Source organism: Cibotium barometz, chromosome 29, assembly GCF_041138505.1.
Source record: "Cibotium barometz isolate CiBa-2024 chromosome 29, ASM4113850v1, whole genome shotgun sequence".
Lineage (NCBI taxonomy): Eukaryota > Viridiplantae > Streptophyta > Polypodiopsida > Cyatheales > Cibotiaceae > Cibotium > Cibotium barometz.
In genome coordinates, this window is record NC_141074.1 from 3518081 (window position 1) to 3537687 (window position 19607).

Below are 19607 nucleotides of genomic sequence, written 5' to 3' on the forward strand. Positions count from 1 at the left end.
AACAACATGGCATGTGGATAAGGAGGTTGCTTTTGACACGTGGGCAATTCCTTACGCATTTATGGACTTTAGATTTTAGTGTTGGCCACCAAACTCTTGCCCCATAGTATTTTTTTTAGCGTCTGATTGCAAGCCATGTGGATCCCTCCTATGGTTATATGTGCTTAGCGCAAGTAATGAGGTTTCTCGAATGGTTCAATGCATAGGCGTAGAACCCCATCTTGCCCCATGTGGTATAATCTTTCTACAAGCATAGTCAAAGATACGGATCCTTGAATCATTGCTTGCTTTTTTGTGATTGGCAATAAAATGTCTAGCCAACCAATTGTCATTAGCAACACATATTGTTCACTCCATTTAGGGATCATCTTGATGTTGAACAAATATGCATCTGGTAAATCATCATGTACACCCTTTGACCAGTAAGCAAGACAGATGGTCTACTCATTGATGAGTGGTGCATGGCCCACCTGGCTAATTCCCCACCGACATTCATCACTGGCACGTGGTAGTGGATACGAGGATCTTTGCCAGTGATACTACAGCTATACTTCATTGACGGGTCTACCTTACCGAGAGTGATGGCACACTTATCTTGCCAGCTCACTCACTAGCGGTTTCACATTGACCATTGTACATACTACCTTTTTAGGTTGTCCTCCCTTTATGTTTTTTGTAGACCTCTACTATCATTTTGTATTGTGTGAAGAAGAAGAAGAAGAAGAAGAAGATTTTCAGCCTCCATCTTTGTGTGAAGAAGAAGAAGATTTTCAGGCTCCATCTTTGTGTACTCTCGTGTGTGAGTGTGTGTGTGCTTGCAAGAGCTCAAGCTCTCTCCTCTCTATCTCTTGACAACACAAAGTAGTAGTACTTAGTGTGCAAGTACAAAGATAAGGTAGCCTTAGAGTGATGCGCATATATACAATGCACGGGGGAAAAAACCTCCTAAAGAGGAAAAAGTGCCCCAGTGGTCCTAAGTGTGTTCACACACATCACTAACATAATATCATAACAAATCTCCCTTGGGATTGATGCGGTGAACATGAGCTCGCACTTATGTATTGAGAAGTGTTGGTCTCTATGGACTGAGATCAATCCACAAAAGGGAGTAAGCCCAAAGCTTTGCAAAAAGCTTCAAACTTCTCACGTTGCAAAGCCTTTGTGAAAAGATCTACAAGGTTGTCCTTTGTTGGCACATAAGCCAAGTTGATCTCTCTTGCTGAGAGTCTCTCCCTGACATAGCGATAATGTACCTCAATGTGCTTTGTACGAGCATGAAATACTAGATTTCTTGCAACTGCCAGTGCGCTCTGACTGTTAGTGTAGATGGTGGTGGCAGCATCTTGTCCAACACCCAAATGAGCTGCAAGGCGTCTGAGCCAAACACACTCAATTGTAGCTGTGAAAGCTGCCATGTACTCAGCTTCACAACTAGAAGTGGCCATTGTAGGCTGCTTCTTGCTCAACAATGATATATAAGAGCTACCAAGCATGAATCAAAAATTGCTAGTGGACACGTGTGTGTCATAACAACCAGCCCAACCGAAATCTGGAAAAGCATGCAAATCTGGAACCAATGATCCCCCCTTGGGATAAAACAATCTAAGGTGTGTAGTGCCACTCAAGTAACAAAAGATCCGCTTAATTGCTTAACCAATGCTTAGAAACTAGGCAATGCATAAACTTGCTTATTTGTGAGACTGCAAACTGAATATTTAGCCTCGTAATGCATAAATAAATAAGACAACCAATTGCCTACTAGTGATAGAGGGTAACATCAAAGTAGTCTCCAACATCATGAAGACTAAGCTTCAAACCTATTTCCATATAGGAGTAGCAATAGGTTTGCAATCCTCAAGACCAAATTTGCATAGCAAAGTCTCAATGTACTTTGTTTAACATAAAGCATAACCTCCATCACATTGCTTAAACTGAATGCTCAAATAATGATGTAAGAGGCCCAAATTTGACATCTCAAGAGCTGAATTCAATTCAGCCTTAAAATCAACAATATTCATCTTATTACCCATTTTAATTAAAAGCCGCAGAAATCCTTGTAAATATCTTGCCGATTGATTAGAAGAGCCATGGGCTTCCACCTTGTAATTTTAGCTCTTTAATTAAGTATGAAACCACTTCTAAAAAAGCCTAGGTATATAAGTCAATTTCTAGGTTTTTAGAGGATACTCACTTTAGCTGCACTTACAAGAGCTTACACAAAGAGAAGAAGGTGATGCTTGTAGCGCTTCCTACGTGCACCTATTGTAATATTTCTCCGTTCTAATGCAAGGCAAGGGTTTTCCTCTCTCTATTGTCCATTCTATGAACGTTCTTTCATCGATTTTGATTAAGAAATGATTAAGAAAGTGTGTGTGTGCTTTAGGTAAAGAGTGTGTGTGAAAATCCAATGGTCACCTCCACATCTGTAGCAACGTCTAGGCGGACTTGCCAGTGGTGGTCCCACGCGATATGGTCTTGGTCCAAGCCCTCCTCTTTGATGTGCTCCTCTGTTGGCAATAAACCAAAGCGTATTATGATCCATCTGCACGATATGGTCTTGGTCAAGGCCCTCCTCTTTGATGTGCTCCTCTGTTGGCAATAAACCAAAGCGTATTATGATCTATGGTTGTCCCCGAAGGTAATTACCTTCGGGGACAACCATAGATTGGTCCGCGGATCCTACCTGTGATGGTGTGGTGGTCAAAGTGTTGTCCATGTTGTCCTGTACCATCATGACCTAGATCTTCAGGCTGCTGCACATATCTAACTACTGCGGCTCCTAGCAATGGTGGCTAGTTGCCTAGCACAGGTTGTGCTCTTTCCATTCCTGGTGCTGCGTAGTTTTGGTATCCCGCTCTAGGAGAGTAATTAGCCCCTTGAGGAGTCCCTGTCTTTTGCTGCACTATGCTTTGCTCTTTCTTGAGTCGAATCCTATGGTAACATTTTCTCATGATTTGTCCATTTTTGTTCGAAATCACACCATTTGTCCGTTCTTTGCGGTTTTTGTACCTGGTAGTTTTGTTTCGGGAGACATTGTGAAGTAGGATGATCTCCTCCACAAGACTCACATCTTTAAGGACTTCATGTTGGTTTAAAGACCTCGTTCATGCGTTTCATGATTAGCTCTACCATCGCTTCCGGATTCTCGCTTGTGCTATTCTCGGCTTTGCTTAACCCTTCTAGTTCTACATTGCCCAATTTATCAACTATTTCAGGGTTTTCGACTAAGAGATACATATCCGCATCCCTTCCCATGTACCTATCTACTTGGAAATTCACCCATGGTGCGAGATCTAAGTCCGAGAAGTGATCCTTGATCTTGACCGCATATCTACCAAGAAAATCCTTGTAGATTTTTTCACCGTGAGCATTTTTTGCATGATATCTTAGCCTTCCATCGTATTCAAGATACTCCATGAGACTGGGAGCGGAAAGAAGATTGAGTTTCCATGCTTGACTCGGATAACTTATCAAGGAGAACCTCCTCGATTGGTTGAGTGCCTAGACTCTGAGTCCTAGCTGTACTCTCTTGTGTGAATACCTTACTTCTCCCGTTAACCGTGCTCTGATTTCCCGACTTATAGAAACTTCCCGACCTAAGATGCATAGAGCTTGCAACTGTTTATCAAATGCGAATGAATCTTAAAGAGTGATCACCTGACTAATCGGATTGAAGCCGAAAACTCCAATGCTCTTAGCGCTTGTAATCACTTCCAGATTCCTATCAAAGGAGCCCTAAATTTTTCTAACTTTTGCTCACTTAGACCAAATTTAGCATTTGACTTCACTTTTGAACTCAAAGCTATCCTTTCGATCCCCACTTAAGTGACTGTACCTGATTCTGTAAGGGCACTTTCTCCAAAAACACGTTTCTGGATGACTGTGACTTTTTTCAGATCTGATGTGATAGGAAGCTTGATTTTTTTCAGATCTGATGTGATAGGAAGCTTACTTATGATGCCTAGACACCTTTAGTCAAATTCCAACATAATTTGAAGGTGGTTATGGCTTGTTTATACCCAAAACACTCTAGATCTGTCGTAGACTTGAACTATGGCTATGACCTAGATTTATCCAAATGATATGAAACTTGAGAGTTAAGCTATATACACTATAAGAATGACTTGTGCCAACGCACTTTTGCAATTTGATGAGCAGAAAGTGGGTTTCTCCAAAAACGCATTTTTGGATGACTGTCACCTTTTGACACTTTTGTGATGGCAATAGCTTCCTTATGATGTATACATGCTATATCTACTCTTTTTTCATATTTTGGATGACTTTTTCAGTGGTCTATAAGCCAAAACCGGCGGTTTTGTCACTTTGTTGTTCTAGACCTATGTGATGAATTTGACTTTTTTGGGATCAAACTTGAAAGTTGTGATGTATATACACTATAAACAAGGTGTATAAGGTCAAATAAGTAGATACATGCTATATCTACTCTTTTTTTATATTTTGGATGACATTTTCAGTGGTCTATAAGCCAAAATTGGCGGTTTTGTCACTGTGTCAGACTTTCATGTGATCCTAAGAGCTAAATGATTTTCCCCTAACCTCTCGCACGAGGTCAGATTTCACATGTAAATTTCATCCATCTTTGAGGAGTGAGAAATGGCGCATTGTTTAGGTTTTTATAATTACTTGTGAGCTTTTCAAACTGGATTTTAAGAGTGCTTTTTTGAAGCAAGTTTCCTTTCAAGTGTCACTGAGATTTAACAATTGTAAGCTTTGTAATTCACGTGAGTTTCCCGTGGGTTTTCCCTTGTAGTTGACTGTTGTTATGCTGCTGCCGGAATTCACCCAAGAGAAGAGTTAATTGGTAGATTTGCTTATGGGAATTCAAGAGGGTAAAAATAGTAACCAAAACACTTGTTTTAAAGAATGAACTGCATCCCAGCATCATCAAGCCAGGCCTAGGAGGAGAAATAAGAGGAGATTCACATACTTTTGGACCTTGTTTAAGGGAAAAAGCATGCCCAAGCTAGGGAAGATTCTATCACACACTCTCATAGCCAGATACCCCATGTGATCCCAGCTAAAATGCATACGTCATGACTTAATGGTGTGCACCGTCGACACACGCATGTCTATGCATGCCAACCGATGCGTGCAAGTCTCATTATAATTTTGGCATTTATAATGAGCTAGAAACTTGCCTGGGCGCCCATAGTATGTTTTTGGCACTTTTTGGCACTAAATGGTGCTCGTAGCTCATAATATCGACCTCAAAATTATACGAACAGGACAAGCCCAAAGAACCATTGGCAATGTTTGCTTATTTACAAGGAAAATATTTACATGTGAGGGCTCACTCACGAAGAAAATCAAAATGATGCAGGTTACATCTAGTGGGTCATTGGGCCCGATCTATCCTACCAAATGACATCATCCTTGCTAGATTTATCCATATAGCATTACTCCATGGTCTCGTCAATGGTCCAATAAGCGGTCATGTAGATCTGTGTGTCACAGACTCCCTAGATATATACAACTGGGTCTTGTCAAAGCCTAGGGGAAACGTTGTATGTCCTTGTATCTAGAAGATCATTAGCCTCATGAATATACTCATTATCTATGGACTCGTACTCATCATGGCTCTCCTGTAGAACATCAAGTCGTCTAAGAACCTGGTCACCCGAGAGGCTACACTGATCAGTAACTCCTCTTGCTCTTACTAGCTCGATGGTACGAAACCTATCTCGGATCGGCAAGCTAAGACTACTTGGCTCATATGGTCAAATTTGGTCTTTAAAAGTCCACAGACACATAAAACCATGCTAGAAACCCCCTATACTACCAAGTGGCAGAGAAATACCCCCCCGACATATTGTAATCTAGATTTCCATATAAGCCTCTTTTATCTTTTTTATTTAAAATTGCAGAAAAGCAAAATTACACATTTCTTGAAGTGAGTAATGTTACGTACCCCATAGTCATCTACGAGATAACCAACCAATCCTAAGACCATCCACCGAAGCATGGATGGATAATGAATCAAGGTTTAAGGGAGAGGATGCATAGGGCGTAGACCTATGGGTAATAAAAAATGTGCTCGTAGGTACACCACTACGAAACCAGAATGCAAATTAATTTCTTGTACAACTTAGAGTTATAAAAAACAATTACAGAATTATCGCAACAATAACCAAACACTTCCTTGTATAAAAATGAATATACACACTGTCAAGACAACGGTCCTGGAGAGCTCGACCGTCATGAAGGAATGGCCTAGGCTAAGTCATTACGGGGTTTAAGGGGACAAGAGGAGGCAAGTGTTGAGCCAAGGGCCACAACTACGGGGACGGTGGCCGGCCTGGCCTAGGCTAAGTCATTACGGGGTTTAAGGGGACAAGAGGAGGCGAGTGTTGAGCCAAGGGCCACAACTACGGGGACGGTGGCCGGCCGGCCACCGTCCCCGTAGTTGTGGCCCTTGGCTCAACACTCGCCTCCTCTTGTCCCCTTAAACCCCGTAATGACTTAGCCTAGGCCGTGCCCGTACCCGCTAATTAGTCATGACGGTCGCGAGCTCTCCAAGACCGTTGTCCTGACACACACTTAGTGTAGCATCTAGATTTATAAAGCATAGCATGTTTAGCTATTCCTTAGCCTAATTGTGTCATAGACTTCTTATTTCAGCATCAACCAACCATAAAGACTTCTAATTATGCACATACCAATTGAGAAATGTGTGTCTTGCGAGAACATAAGAAAATATGCATGAATCATAAGCATGCACACACAAAGCATAGAGTACTTTGCTTGATGTCGTTGATGCCTTCGTGTACGTCATCGTTGTCGAGAGGGACTGATCGAGTGGGGTGTGCGGGTGTGGGCGTGTATCAATTGAGAGAGAAGAATAGTGCTCGTGTGAGCACGCCTGTGAGAGAGAGAATGTATAGTGTGTGTGAGATATGGATGTGTGTGGGTGTATGTGAGTGCACGTGCATAGGTGCATACGTGTATGTATGTGTGCACATGTGAGTGTTTGTGTTTGTGTGTGTATATATCCATGTGTGTGCTCGTGTGCTCATGCGAGTGATTGCGTGTGTAAGTGCACATGAGTGTGAGTTAGAGAGGGGGAGAGAAAATGTGCACGTGTGTGTAGGAGTGTGTGTGTGTGCGTACATGCATATGTGTGTTTGTGTGAAAAAGAGAGCGAGTGGGAGAATGTGTGTGCATGTGAGTGTGAGTTAGGGAGGGAGAGAAAATGTGAGTGCGTGTGTGTGAGTATGTGTAACTTGGGAAGAGCGTGAGAGCGAGAAAGCAAGAGGGAATGAGAGGGAGAAAGAATGAGAGAGAGCGAGAGAGTGAGAGACGGGATAGATGGGGGCGGCCTATGCAAACCCCCCCACATCCTTCTCCTCTTTTTTTTTTCCCATCTCCCCCCCACCCAACCCGGCTACGTCTGTAGTAGCCAGGGGTGGGGTGTGGGGGGGTAAAAAACCAGAGGGTCTCGCCCCCCCTTCCCTCTCTCTTTTCATCTTCCCCCCCTTCCCTCTCTCTTTTCATCTTCCCCCCTTCCCTGCACAGCAGTGCGGGGAGGGGGGGTGGTGGTAAAATTAGGGGGGGATGTGCTGTTGCGCAGGCCCTCACGCTGCACAGCAGCCTGGGTGAATGGGGGGGGAGTAGAAGGGGAAGGGAGGTGGGTAGGTAGGGGGCACGAGGAGGGGGCGTGTGGGGTGGCCCCCCGGTTGACCACGGGGAGGGGCACCCCTCAGGGAGGGGGGGTGATGTGGCGGGTACACAAACCCGCCACCCCCCCTTTTCCTTTCTTTTTTCTTGGGGCCGCCATCTCTGCTAGTTCATCGACAAACCTTTGGTAAAAATTGACATATCCTAGGAAGCTGGATATTTCATTGGCGCTAGTCAAAGCCACTGCTTCCAAGATTGCTTTCAATTTGTCGTCCGACATTTCTATCCCTTCTCTGGAGACCACATGCCCTAGAACTGTCCCCTTAAATGACCCAAACAGACATTTGAATGGATTCAAACAAACCTTCTTTTCCATGCATTTGCTGAGCATTAGCCGTAGACACTTCAAATGATCATTAGCACTGGAATACACTGTGAAGTTGTCCACAAATATGGCCATGAATTTCTATAAATATTCAGCAAAGATTACCATCATTGCTCTCTAAAATGTAGCTGGACCATTGCAGAGCCCAAAGGGCATCACCAAGAACATGAAGGCGCCCCATTTGGTGGTGAAAGTGGTCTTTTCTCTATCTTCAGGCGCCAGCCTGATCTGATTATACCCAATATACCCATCAACAAAGCTATACATTTCGTGCCCCGCGATCTGATCCAACATTGTATCAGTGAATGGCAGCGGAAAAGGGTCTTTTATGGTTTGTTCATTCAGTTTCCTGAAATCCACAAAAATTTTAAGCTTGCCATTATTTTTGGGCACCACTACTATTGGAAATATCCAATCACTGCTTTCTACTTCTATGATGAACCCAGCCTTCAGTATTGCGTCGATTTCTTCCTTGACCCTCTTCGCATAATTTGGATTCATTCGATACCTTTGCATTCTGATGGGTCTCGCGTCCATCTTCAGAGGTATTTTGTGCTGGCATACATCAGGATCTACCCCCTTTAGCTCTATATGGTCCCAAGCAAACACATCCTTGAACTCATGGAAGAGCTCAGAAAATGCCTTTTTGTAGGTGTCTGGCAGAGCTGCTTGTTGATTTTAATTGTTCTGATCGGGTCCCCTTCTATTACCAGCTCCTCCACTTCCTCAATCACTTCCTTGTTGGCCTGGGTAGTCAATTTCCGGAGGCCCTCTTCCTCATGCATGAAGTGAGCTGGGAATCTCCTATTGATCTGTCAGCTTCAGTTCAGGAGCCACCAATTTAAATCCAGAGTTGTCAAGGGCACTATGCTGCTTTCTCTCAGTTTTTTCAGCAACTTCTCTGACTCAGTGACATAAATGTCACCAGGTCTGCTAGCCCTAAGGACTTCCCCCTGAGTAGTCGAGGGACCGTTATTCTAGCATTTCCGCTCATTAGGGTCAGCTCATCGGTACTCCAGTCATGATGAACAGCTTTAGCTGTTCTCAGCCAAGATCTCCCCAGTAGGACATCGTAGGAGTCGCCCACCTCCAATATCAGGAACGAGGCCTGAAATCTGGCATTGGCCACTCGGATTGGCACATCCTCTACAAGTCCCAAAGGTTCAAAAAGCGTTTGATTGGCCATTGTCAACTTAAAGGGTGCTGGCTTCTACTTGAGTCCTAGCTGCTTTCGGACCCTTTCAGACATGATGTTTACTCCAGCCCCTCCGTCTAATAATGCTCTCTCCACGGGCTTCCAATGTCCCCAGATTTTGCATTCCACTTTCACCACTGGGGCCTGATCGTCCCTTATGCCAGTTTTGTCAACTTCATAGGTTGCCTTGGGGTTTTCCTTCCAATATTTTTTGGCCATTGGAACGGCCTGGATGAGTTTTTCAAGCTCTAGTTTTTCACCCTCTCAGTCACCCCTTCCCATAATTTTTTTGAAAGGGAATTGGTCAACTTCTTTGATTGTATTTCACATTCATTAACCGCTTCAGATTCCAGCGGCTCTGGTTGATCAGTCGGCTCAGAGGGTTTTTGGGACTTCCATTAGCAGTTTCTTCAAATTCAGATGTTTGGTGACCTGGACTGCATCTTTTTTGAGACCGCTACCACTTCGTTTCTCCAGTTTGGGGGTGGCCTTGGGTCTTCCATTAGCGGTTTCTTCATATTAAAATGTTTGGTGACCTGGACTGCATCTTTTTTGAGACCGCTACCACTTCCGGCAGTACCAAGTTCAATGCCGGGTTCTTTGATTTTTCCATTGTTTTGGGGCAGTCTCTTACCATGTGGCCCTCCTCTCCACAGTTCCAACAGTTGAACTTCCTTGGGGGCAATCTAGGGTAAACAAGTCGGTAATAGGAAGGCTAGGCTACCGCTTGCATTGGGGCTTCTTGGGCCACTGGAGCGGTAAGTCTGACTGCCGGGACGGCCAGTCGGAACCACACATGCCTCCCACTCGTGCCCCCTTCTTTCACAGTAGTCACATTTCACACATTTGCTGGTAGCATGAGAGCTCTCCCTGCAATGGACACACCACTTTTCCCCCTTGGAAGGCATCTTCATTCTTACCCTTGACAGTTCTTCCACAGTCATTCGAACTCTTTTTAGCTCATGCTGCAATTCCTTGGCTTTACCTGTTGATTCATCAGAGCTACTGGCCCCATCAGATGAGCTGGAGTAACTTGAGCTTTCTCTTTGGCATTTTGTTCCTTTCCGCTCCATCTCTACTGCTCGCTCAACCAAGTCCTCAAAGGATCTGGTGGGGTTGGTGATTTCAGACTTGGCCAGACTTTTCAAGGTAGTCCCATTCAGGAACCACGCTCGCAGACTCTTATTGGCAGGCGGAGATGATAGCTAGTGGGCCAGATCTTTTATCTCTTCAATAAACTACCGGACACTTGCTTTCTTCTGTTTGATCCTGCCCAACTAGCTCACCAACTCTTCGTCAGACTTCCCCTCCTTGAAACGTTGAACCAATGCCTTGGATGTTTGTTTGCATGTGGTCAGCTTTTCAGGGGGGTAGTTGAAGTACCATTTCTGTGCTATAGAGCACAGAGTTTGGGGAAAGCACACTTTCCAGTCCCATCTTGGAAGCACTCTGAGTGTTGCCCAGCTTTCGAATGCTTGTACATGGACCTGAGGGTCCCTCCCTTTCTTTCCTTTATACTCTGGCATTCTGAGCTTCAGGTCCTTGGCTACATTTCTTCCTGAGTCTTGGGGGTTGTCGTGAGGTTGATCCTCATTTTGCTCATTTTCATTCTCCTCTTCAGAAGATGAGAATTAATATAAACCACCACTTATATGATTTCTTGGGTTCTCTCTCTCTCTCTCTCTCTCTCTCTCTCTCTCTCTCTCTCTCTCTCAATTCAATTTATCTCGATGCGATGATTGTGAGAATACAATATCTCAAGTTAAATGTGTGCGATGTTCGAGAAGAGAGGACACACACACACACACACACACATAAACGCACACACAATCGCTTGAATTAACCGTGTGTGATGTTCGTACATGCATTGTCGATGTGTATATGGGAACGCTAAGTATAGTTCAAACACAAAAAACTCATGTGTGATTTTTTTAACATTCTTTTGAAACATAGGATGAAGTACAAGATAGTAGACTACTACAGTGACTATACAAACAATTCGACTATCATAGTAGGATGCAATAGGGACTATACAAATAGTAGGGTGATTCTTTCTTAAAAATGTCACCATGGGATGTACAATGTAGTTTGTGTGTGTGTGTGTGTGTTGGGGGGGGGGGGAAGGGCGCATGCTTTCTAAAAAAATTCACCATGGGATGTACAATTGAGTAGCTTGTAGGGGGGGTCCCCTCCTATTCTTTTAAAAAACAAAAACAATGTGAAGTAATAAATCACGATAATGGAAGAGGAAATAAGCTCGGAAATTTTGCGTGTCACCGCAATAATAGTGGGTATGCAGGTGGTAATATACATGGTAATACAGGTGGCAAAACCGCAGCAATTCAGCAAAGACCTTCCTCTCTCCTAATTTGCTCTTTCTCTCTTCTCCCATGCCGTAAGGTAGCACGGTAAACAACCCGTTCTCTTGTAGTGAAAAATTGCTTTTAGTGGACCAATGAGTACGTGGAATCATGGTAATATAGATTCTACTAAGTGGATCTATACAATAGATACACAAGTTCTCTTTGACAAGATCACTAATAGGTCTTATATGGTATATTGGGTTAGCACCTCTGCCAGACAAGTTTAAAGGCCTAAATCAGGCACTTCAAGAGGAAAGAGAGGAAGAACGTGTTCAAAACAATGCCTCCTGAAATAGCTGTTGAGAAACAAACCAAACCAACTAGCCCAAAAATCAATGAGAAGAGTCCAATGAAACCATCACCTGGTTTTATAGATATTTATTTCACAAAGCTCGTAACTTTTGTAATGGGACTAAAATGCACCAAGGCTTCAATTAGTAATAGCAATAGTTTGGTTTTTGAACCACCCGTATCTTCTACACACCCATGAGCTCAAACACAAACACCATTGTTTAAGAACAACCATCTTCACCAGTGAAAGATGAGGCAAAGAAGTTTACTCTTTGGAAGGGAAAAGAAAAGATAGATGTAAGCAAACAAACAAAAATCAAGATCACCAAGGAAGTCACATCGTTGCTTTCTAGAAAATGTGTTGAATTTGATAGTCTGTATGGCAAAATGCTTTTTAGTGCATTGCTTGATGGCACAGCTATACACGATTTGCTTTCATATGTCGCTTGGTGTCAACTAGGTAAACCCAAGCTTGAGAATCAAGTGATTTGAGAGTAAAGGGCTCAAATAGAAGAAAAGTAAAGGTGCTTGGTTTGGGGTACAAGCATGCTAAGGTGGCTCAAATAGTTGTGTCCGGGATATGGGCTATGATAGCACTATAGCAGTGCCACTCTTGATGTCCAAATATGTTGGGAATGTGAAATTTTGTATTTATCAATGGATACATCTTTAAGGGGACATTCTAAATCTATAATGTCCGCAAAATTTGAACTTGATTTGCAAAAACTATACCATGCCCCACCTTTTTTCCTCCAATTGCTATAAATTCTACTAAAAAAGGTCAAATAGTGAGCCATCTTAGCATGCTTTCACCCTTTGTGGTATCTATCTAGATAATGTGGGCTTGGTCGGAAGTCTTTTGGTTTGGTTATGCCCGCACGATCTTTGAAAGGACCAATTCTTCTTGGTTCTAAGTGGACAAGAGCACGATGGTGGCAAGGATGTGGAGCATTCCTCGTAGTGCTTCTTTCACGGCGTCACCAAGAGGATCCGAGGTGCATAGTTCACGAGGTGAGTGACAGTACACTTGGCATGCGTGCGTTGAGAGAGATCTCAGGTGTCGGTGCTCTTGCGACTCTTGATGGTGGCAAGGACGTGGAGCATTCCTCGTAGTGCTTCTTCCACGGCGTCAGCAAGAGGATCCGAGGTGCCACTACAAGAGGACGGACTGCTTACCGCGCTACTTTACCGCGTGGGAGGAGAGAGAGTAAGCAAAAGAGGAGAGAGAGGAGAGAGAGAGCTCCTTTCTAAATGAAAGCATTTTTACCGCACTTATTAGCGCGACTATTACCACGCTTATTACCGTGACTATTACCCCTACTATTACCACGCTTATTACCGCACTTTTTAAATTTTTTTTAAAAAGGGGGCAAAGGCGAACCATCCCCGCATTTTTACCCCCTTTCTTGCAAGATGAAGAGTTGGAGTAGCGGGAAAGTCATAGCCATAGCCATCTTCTCCACCCCCCCTCCCCTCCCCTTACAAGCTCACTATCCCTCTCTCTCTCTCTCTCTCTCTCTCCCTCTATCCTCCAAAGCTCAACATCTTCTATCAACGAATGTAAGTGCATTGTCCATTGCTTTTCTACACATACACACACACACACACACATATATGCATATGTGTGTGCGTATACACACATTAGTGTGTGCAAACACACCAATGTGTGCATGTACACACCATTGTGTGCATGCACACACCAATGCGTGCATGCGCACATACTAATGTTTGCATTAGCGTGTGCGCACGCACAAATTGGTGTGTTTGCACACACTAATGTGTGCATACACACACACATGCATATGTGTGTGTGTGTGTGTGTGTGTGTGTATGTGTGTGTTTGTGTGTGTGTATGTGTGTTTGTGCATGTGTATATGTATGTGTGTGTGACAAACACACCAATGTGTGCATGTACACACTACTTACACACTAATTAGTGTGCAATTAGTGGTGCAATTAGTGTGTGGCAAACACACTAATGTGTGCATGCACACACTAATGTGTGCAAGCACACACTAACATTAGCATGCATACACACTTTCGCACTAATTAGTGTGTAATTAGTTTATGTGTGTGTGGCAAACACACCAATGTGTGCATACACACACTAATTACACACTAATTGCTGTGTATTTAGTGTGTGCATTACACACTAATGTGTGGTAAACACACCAATGTATGCAAGCACACACTAATGTGAGCATGCGTACACACTAACTACACACTAACTAGTGTGCAATTAGTGTGTGCATTACACACTAATTAGTATATAATTAGTGTATACATTATACACTAATTACATACTAATTAGTGTGTAGTTAGTGTATCCATTACACACTAATTACGCACTAATTATTAGTATAATTAGTGTGTAATCAGTGTATACTTTAGACACTAATTAGTATGTAATTAGTGTATACATTACACATTAGTGTGTAATTAGTGTATACTTTAGACACTAATTAGTATGTAATTAGTGTATACATTACACATTGGTGTGTTTGCCACCACTAATTACACACTAATTACTAGCAAACACACCAATGTATGCATGCATACACTATTAGTGTGTGTAATTAGTGTGTGCATTACATACTAATTACACATTAATATGTGGCATGCGCACACACTAATGTGTGATAAACACACCAATGTGTGCATGCACATACACTAACTACCCATAAAGTAGTGTATGCGCATGCACACATTAATTAGGGTGTTTACCACACACTAATGTGTGGCAAACACACTAATGTGTACATGCACACACACTAATTACACTAATTAGTGTACATGCGCATACTAATGTGTATGTGCGCACACACTAATTACACACTAGTGTGTGGCAAACACATTAGTGTACATGCGCACATACTAATTAGTGTGTAATTAGTGTGTGCATTACATAATATATGCCAAACACACCAATGTGTGCCACTAATGCTCACATCAGTGTATACGCATGCACACAATGTGTGCCACACACCCATGACCAATGTGTGAATGCACACACTAATGTTTGCATTAGTGTGTGTGCATACACACACTAATGAGCGCTAGTGTGTATGCATGCACACTATTAGTGTGTGCAAACACTTTCGCACACTAATATGTGCATACATACACTAATTAAACATTGTTAGTATGTAATTAGTGTGTGCATTTAATTAATTATATATTAAAAAAATAATTGAGATGACCATTTGAATGGGTCCAGCTATGGGCCCATCCAAATGGTCATCTCAATTTTTATTTTTTTTAAATGGTAATATTACCGTGACTATTACCGCGACTATTACCGCGACTATTACTGCGCTTATTACCGCGACTATTACCGCGCTTATTACCGCGTGATTCATTGCCGCGAGCATTACCGCATATCCGTAAATTTAGACCTCTAAAAAATCCTTTGTATAAACGCGGTAAAGACCCTCCCCTTTTATAGTGAAGCCTTGATGGTGGCAAAGACTTTCAAGTCAGACCACAAGTCATAGTCTATATAGGCCAAGAGCGCCTAATGACATATGCTTTGATTGATTCTGGGGAAGATTTAAACACCTTGAGCTATGACAAATGGCAGTCTCTCAAAAACCAACCAACACTTGAGACAACAAACGTAAAGTTGACTACATTTACGTGCAATAAAACGAGCAGCATTGGTTACTTTAATCTTGATATTTTCATTAATAAAACTAATGTGCGACATAGATTCTATGTCATGAAGCCAGGAAAGACAAATACGCCAGTGATTCTTCTGAGAACCCCATGGCAAAGAAAGTACAACGCACGCCACAATTGGAAGAAGGACGGAGTAGAATTTGAGATGAATGGTGATACAATGTTCGAATCATTCATCTCCAATAAATATTACATGGACGAATCAGACACTGATGATGAGATGGATACACAGCCAACACAGACAATCACTGCTGATGAAGATCCAAACATCTCAAATATACCCCACCTACCACCAATTGCTAAGCCAACGAAAGAGACAACAAAGTCAAGAAAACAACAGGTGGGTAAAACAAGCAGGAGCCAAGACAATACACAGGAATTTGGATATCCAAGGCGCTTGTCGCGGCTCAGAAAGGAAACCAATCTTTGTGGGTATCTTATCGCCAAGGAAAGCACACCCTTAAAACAGTGCCAATCAATCAACAAACGACCAACAAAGAGATTCAAGGGAACACAGCCAGGTCATCAAAAGGCTCGAACTTGACTATGAGCCTCGTGTAGGATAAGATGCCCAAACTCTCATGTTGAACACGAGGCTCAAACTCAATTTTGAGCCTTGTGTAGAACAAAAGGCTCAATCTCAAGTTTGAGTTGAATTTGAGCCTTTTATGCTACACAAGGCTCAAACTCAAGTATGAATCTCACTTATGCTCAAACTTCAGTTTGAGCCTCGTGTAGAACAAGAGGCTCAAAATCAAGTTTGAGCCTCACTTATGCTCAAACTTGAGTTTGAGCCTCGTGTAGAACTAGAGGCTCAAACTTGAGTTGAAAAAAAAGACACTAGAGGCTCAAACTCAAGTTTGAGCCTAAGAGAGGCTTGAACTTGAGTATGAGCCTCGTGTAGGATAAGAAGCTCAAACTCTCATATAGAACAAGAGGCTCAAACTCAAGTTTGAGCCTTGTGTACAACTAGAGGCTCAAACTTGAGTTAGAAACTATATTATAGCATGCGATCAGAAGTTAGAAGGGAGTTAGAAGTGAGGGGGGAAATTTTAAGAGGTGTGAGCATGAAAAAAAAGAAAAGTACTATGCAAGAGAGTGGAGGGTAATGCCCAAAAAAAAAACAAATTTTCAAGCACACATCAAAATAGAGATAGGGAGGGTGAGAGTAGAGAAACCTTGATCGAGACTGTGTGCTCTGTCCGCAAAGGCGCTTTGTTCGTGCATGCTCTGTGTGCACCCTACTCTGAACAAGTTGTCCTTATAGACTATGTACACACAGTCTTTTTGATGGCGGTGATCGAAAGATTGCAACTGTGCGCGGTTGAAAGCTAGATACGCTCTATGTATCTCGTTGCCAAAGACCAACCCCTGCGTTCTGTGCTCTGCGGGCTTGAAATCTAGATGCGCTCTGTGTATGTCAAAAAAAATGGTATGTGCTCTGCGTATGCTAGGATTTTGTTATAATTGTTTATATTCAAATGGCCGACGTGTTTATTGGGCGTCGTGTGAAAGGGCTTCCTTTGAAGGTATAGTGTGAAAGGCCCCTTAATTTCAAATTTCAAAATTCAAAATTTGAGGGGGAAGCCATGGAAGAAGCAAGCAGGCTACTCCCTCTCCCTCTCTCCTTGCCCATGTGGCCTCGCTCTTCTACCCACGCCCTCATTGGCCTCTCTGCTGTGCTACCCCCCATGCCCTCTCTTTGCTGCTCCACCCACGCAGGGCCTCTTTTCCTACCCACGCCCTCTCCTCCCTCTCTTCCTCTCTCCTCCCTCTCTTCTTCTATGGAGATGGAGCAACTCCATAGAGCAACACGCGGGGCCTCTCTTTGCTGTCCTATCCTCTTCTATGCACGCCCTCTGTTCCTCTATGTCCTCCCTCTCTTCTTCCATGGAGATGGAGCAAAGAAAGCAAGAGTTTATGGGCGGTAAAACTTATGTCCTCCCTCTCTTCCTCCATGGAGATGGAGCAAAGAAAGCAAGAGTTTATGGGCGGTTAAACTTCTGTTCCAATTCTGGTTTCTTTCCCCAAGGCAGTAAAACTTCTATTGCAGTTCCAGTTTCTTCCCCCAAGCCCAAGTTTCTTCACCGAAACCGAAGCCGAAGCCTAAGCCCAAGCCCGGTCCCGGTCTTTTGATAGTAGTTATGCACCACTATTATATATAACCCGGTCTTTTGATAGTAGTTATGCACCACTATTATATATATAACCCTACCTACATAAACCCAATTTAGCTTTATGGGATTACTCAAAAATCCCTCTCCCTCCCCTCATCCTTCGGCCCAAATGTCTATTGTAGAAGAGTAGGCTCAAACCCAAGTTTGAGCCTCAAACTTGGGCTTGAGTCTTGTGAAACACACAAGGCTCAAACTTGGGCTTCAGTGATATAATTGTGCATGATGTGGATCTCCCTTTGTTGCAATGGCCCTTGATGCCTTTTCCTTGAATTACTACCATGTTTTTCCCATCATTTCCTTTCTACATATGTGTATATCCCAAAGTGTATATGCTGAAACGAACGTGTATCTATCAATATGCATTTTTTTGCAAATTTACAGACATCCCCTCATTTCCTATGATGTGTAGAAGCTAATGATGTCACACCCATTTCAAATGAGTTTTCTCAAGTAGTTTATTTGCCATGTGCAATGAAATATGCATGAATCTTCTCATACCAAGCACAAGGTGCTTGCTTTAAACCATACAATGCTTTCTTTATTTAACCTGCACACTTTGTTCTCTTGCTCTTTCTGAACAAAACCACGAGGCTGTGTTACATACACTTCCTCATGCAAGTCAATATTTAGAAACGCAGTCTTAATATCCAACCGATGTACATTCCAACCATGATGAGCTGCCAATGCACACATGCTACGAAGTCTCTTCATAGTCAATGCCCTTTTCTTGAATGAAACTTATGTCATGGAGGAGAAGCCCTATGTGCACTATATCTACCAAAGCTTTGTGGATGGACCCAGGAAGAAGGGGCCTATACTTTGCAACCCCCAATTGCTCACAAGAATCCTCTATTTTGGGGCCTGCATTCCCTTTCGCAGCCCAGAGACAGCTTCCATAAAGCGTTTGTGCTCCTCCATCAACAAGCTGAAAGAAATCGAGGAAACCCCCTCAGTGGGCCCAATACACGGCAAAGACAGTGTGAAAATTTGACAAGAAAGGCCCCACATGCTCTTCGAATGAGCCCTCTTCGCATGAGATACGTCCACGACCCAGGGAGGAGACTCAGCAAGCAAGTCAAGATGGTAAAAAGGAACCTCTATCCATCAAAGGAAAACAACACATGCAATAGGATGATATGATTCCTCTCTTGAAATCTCAGAGGTATTTCACGGTACCCTTCAATTTCAAGTGTGAACATGAAGCCAATGAATACTTAGGAAAAATGTCCAAAACTTCTTGTGCAATTAGGCAGAACCACATTTCAGCCAGATGTCACCTTTCAGTCTGAAACCAAGAAAAACTTTGCAAAAAGGAAAAACCAAAAAGCCATGTCTCTGCCAGAAATAAAAAAGAACAGACAGAGTCAGGATGCCACATTCAGCCTGAAACCAGAGAAGGCGTTGCTTTGAAAGGGACTCGTCACGTCAAATATTGCCCACATAGTGAGCTCGACAGTGACGTCAGCAGGAAGAAAAAAGCTTATTGAATCATGCCAGCTGTGAAAAAGCTTGGGTCAACACTATGTTTTTAAAATCCCTGCATGTGTAGGAGAGCGCCCGCTATGTGTAAGCAGCAGCACACGCAGTGGTTTTCCCTCGCTCCCATGGCCAGGCACTAGCAAGCAAGGCACCGGTTATCTACGGCAGCAGGAGGTCAGGAAAAGCATGGCGATGAACAAAAAAAACCAAGATCCATGTCTCAGCTAGACATGAGGAAAAGCTTTGCTGCAAATAGGCAAAGCTCAATGCAGCAGCCATCAAATAGATCCTCAAACATAAGTGCATCCTAAGAACAGCTTGAAAGCCTAGTAGTACAACATTCTTCACAAAACTGCTAACACATCACCAAAACTAATGGTTACTAATTCACTTACAAGCATCAA

General features: G+C 43.0%; 1 pseudogene; it reads right to left on the reverse strand.

The window, feature by feature from the left end:
- Positions 1–1091: 1091 nt before the first annotated feature.
- LOC147621738 (secreted RxLR effector protein 161-like) lies at positions 1092–1827 on the reverse strand (annotated as a pseudogene).
- Between the last annotated feature and the right edge of the window lie 17780 nt (positions 1828–19607).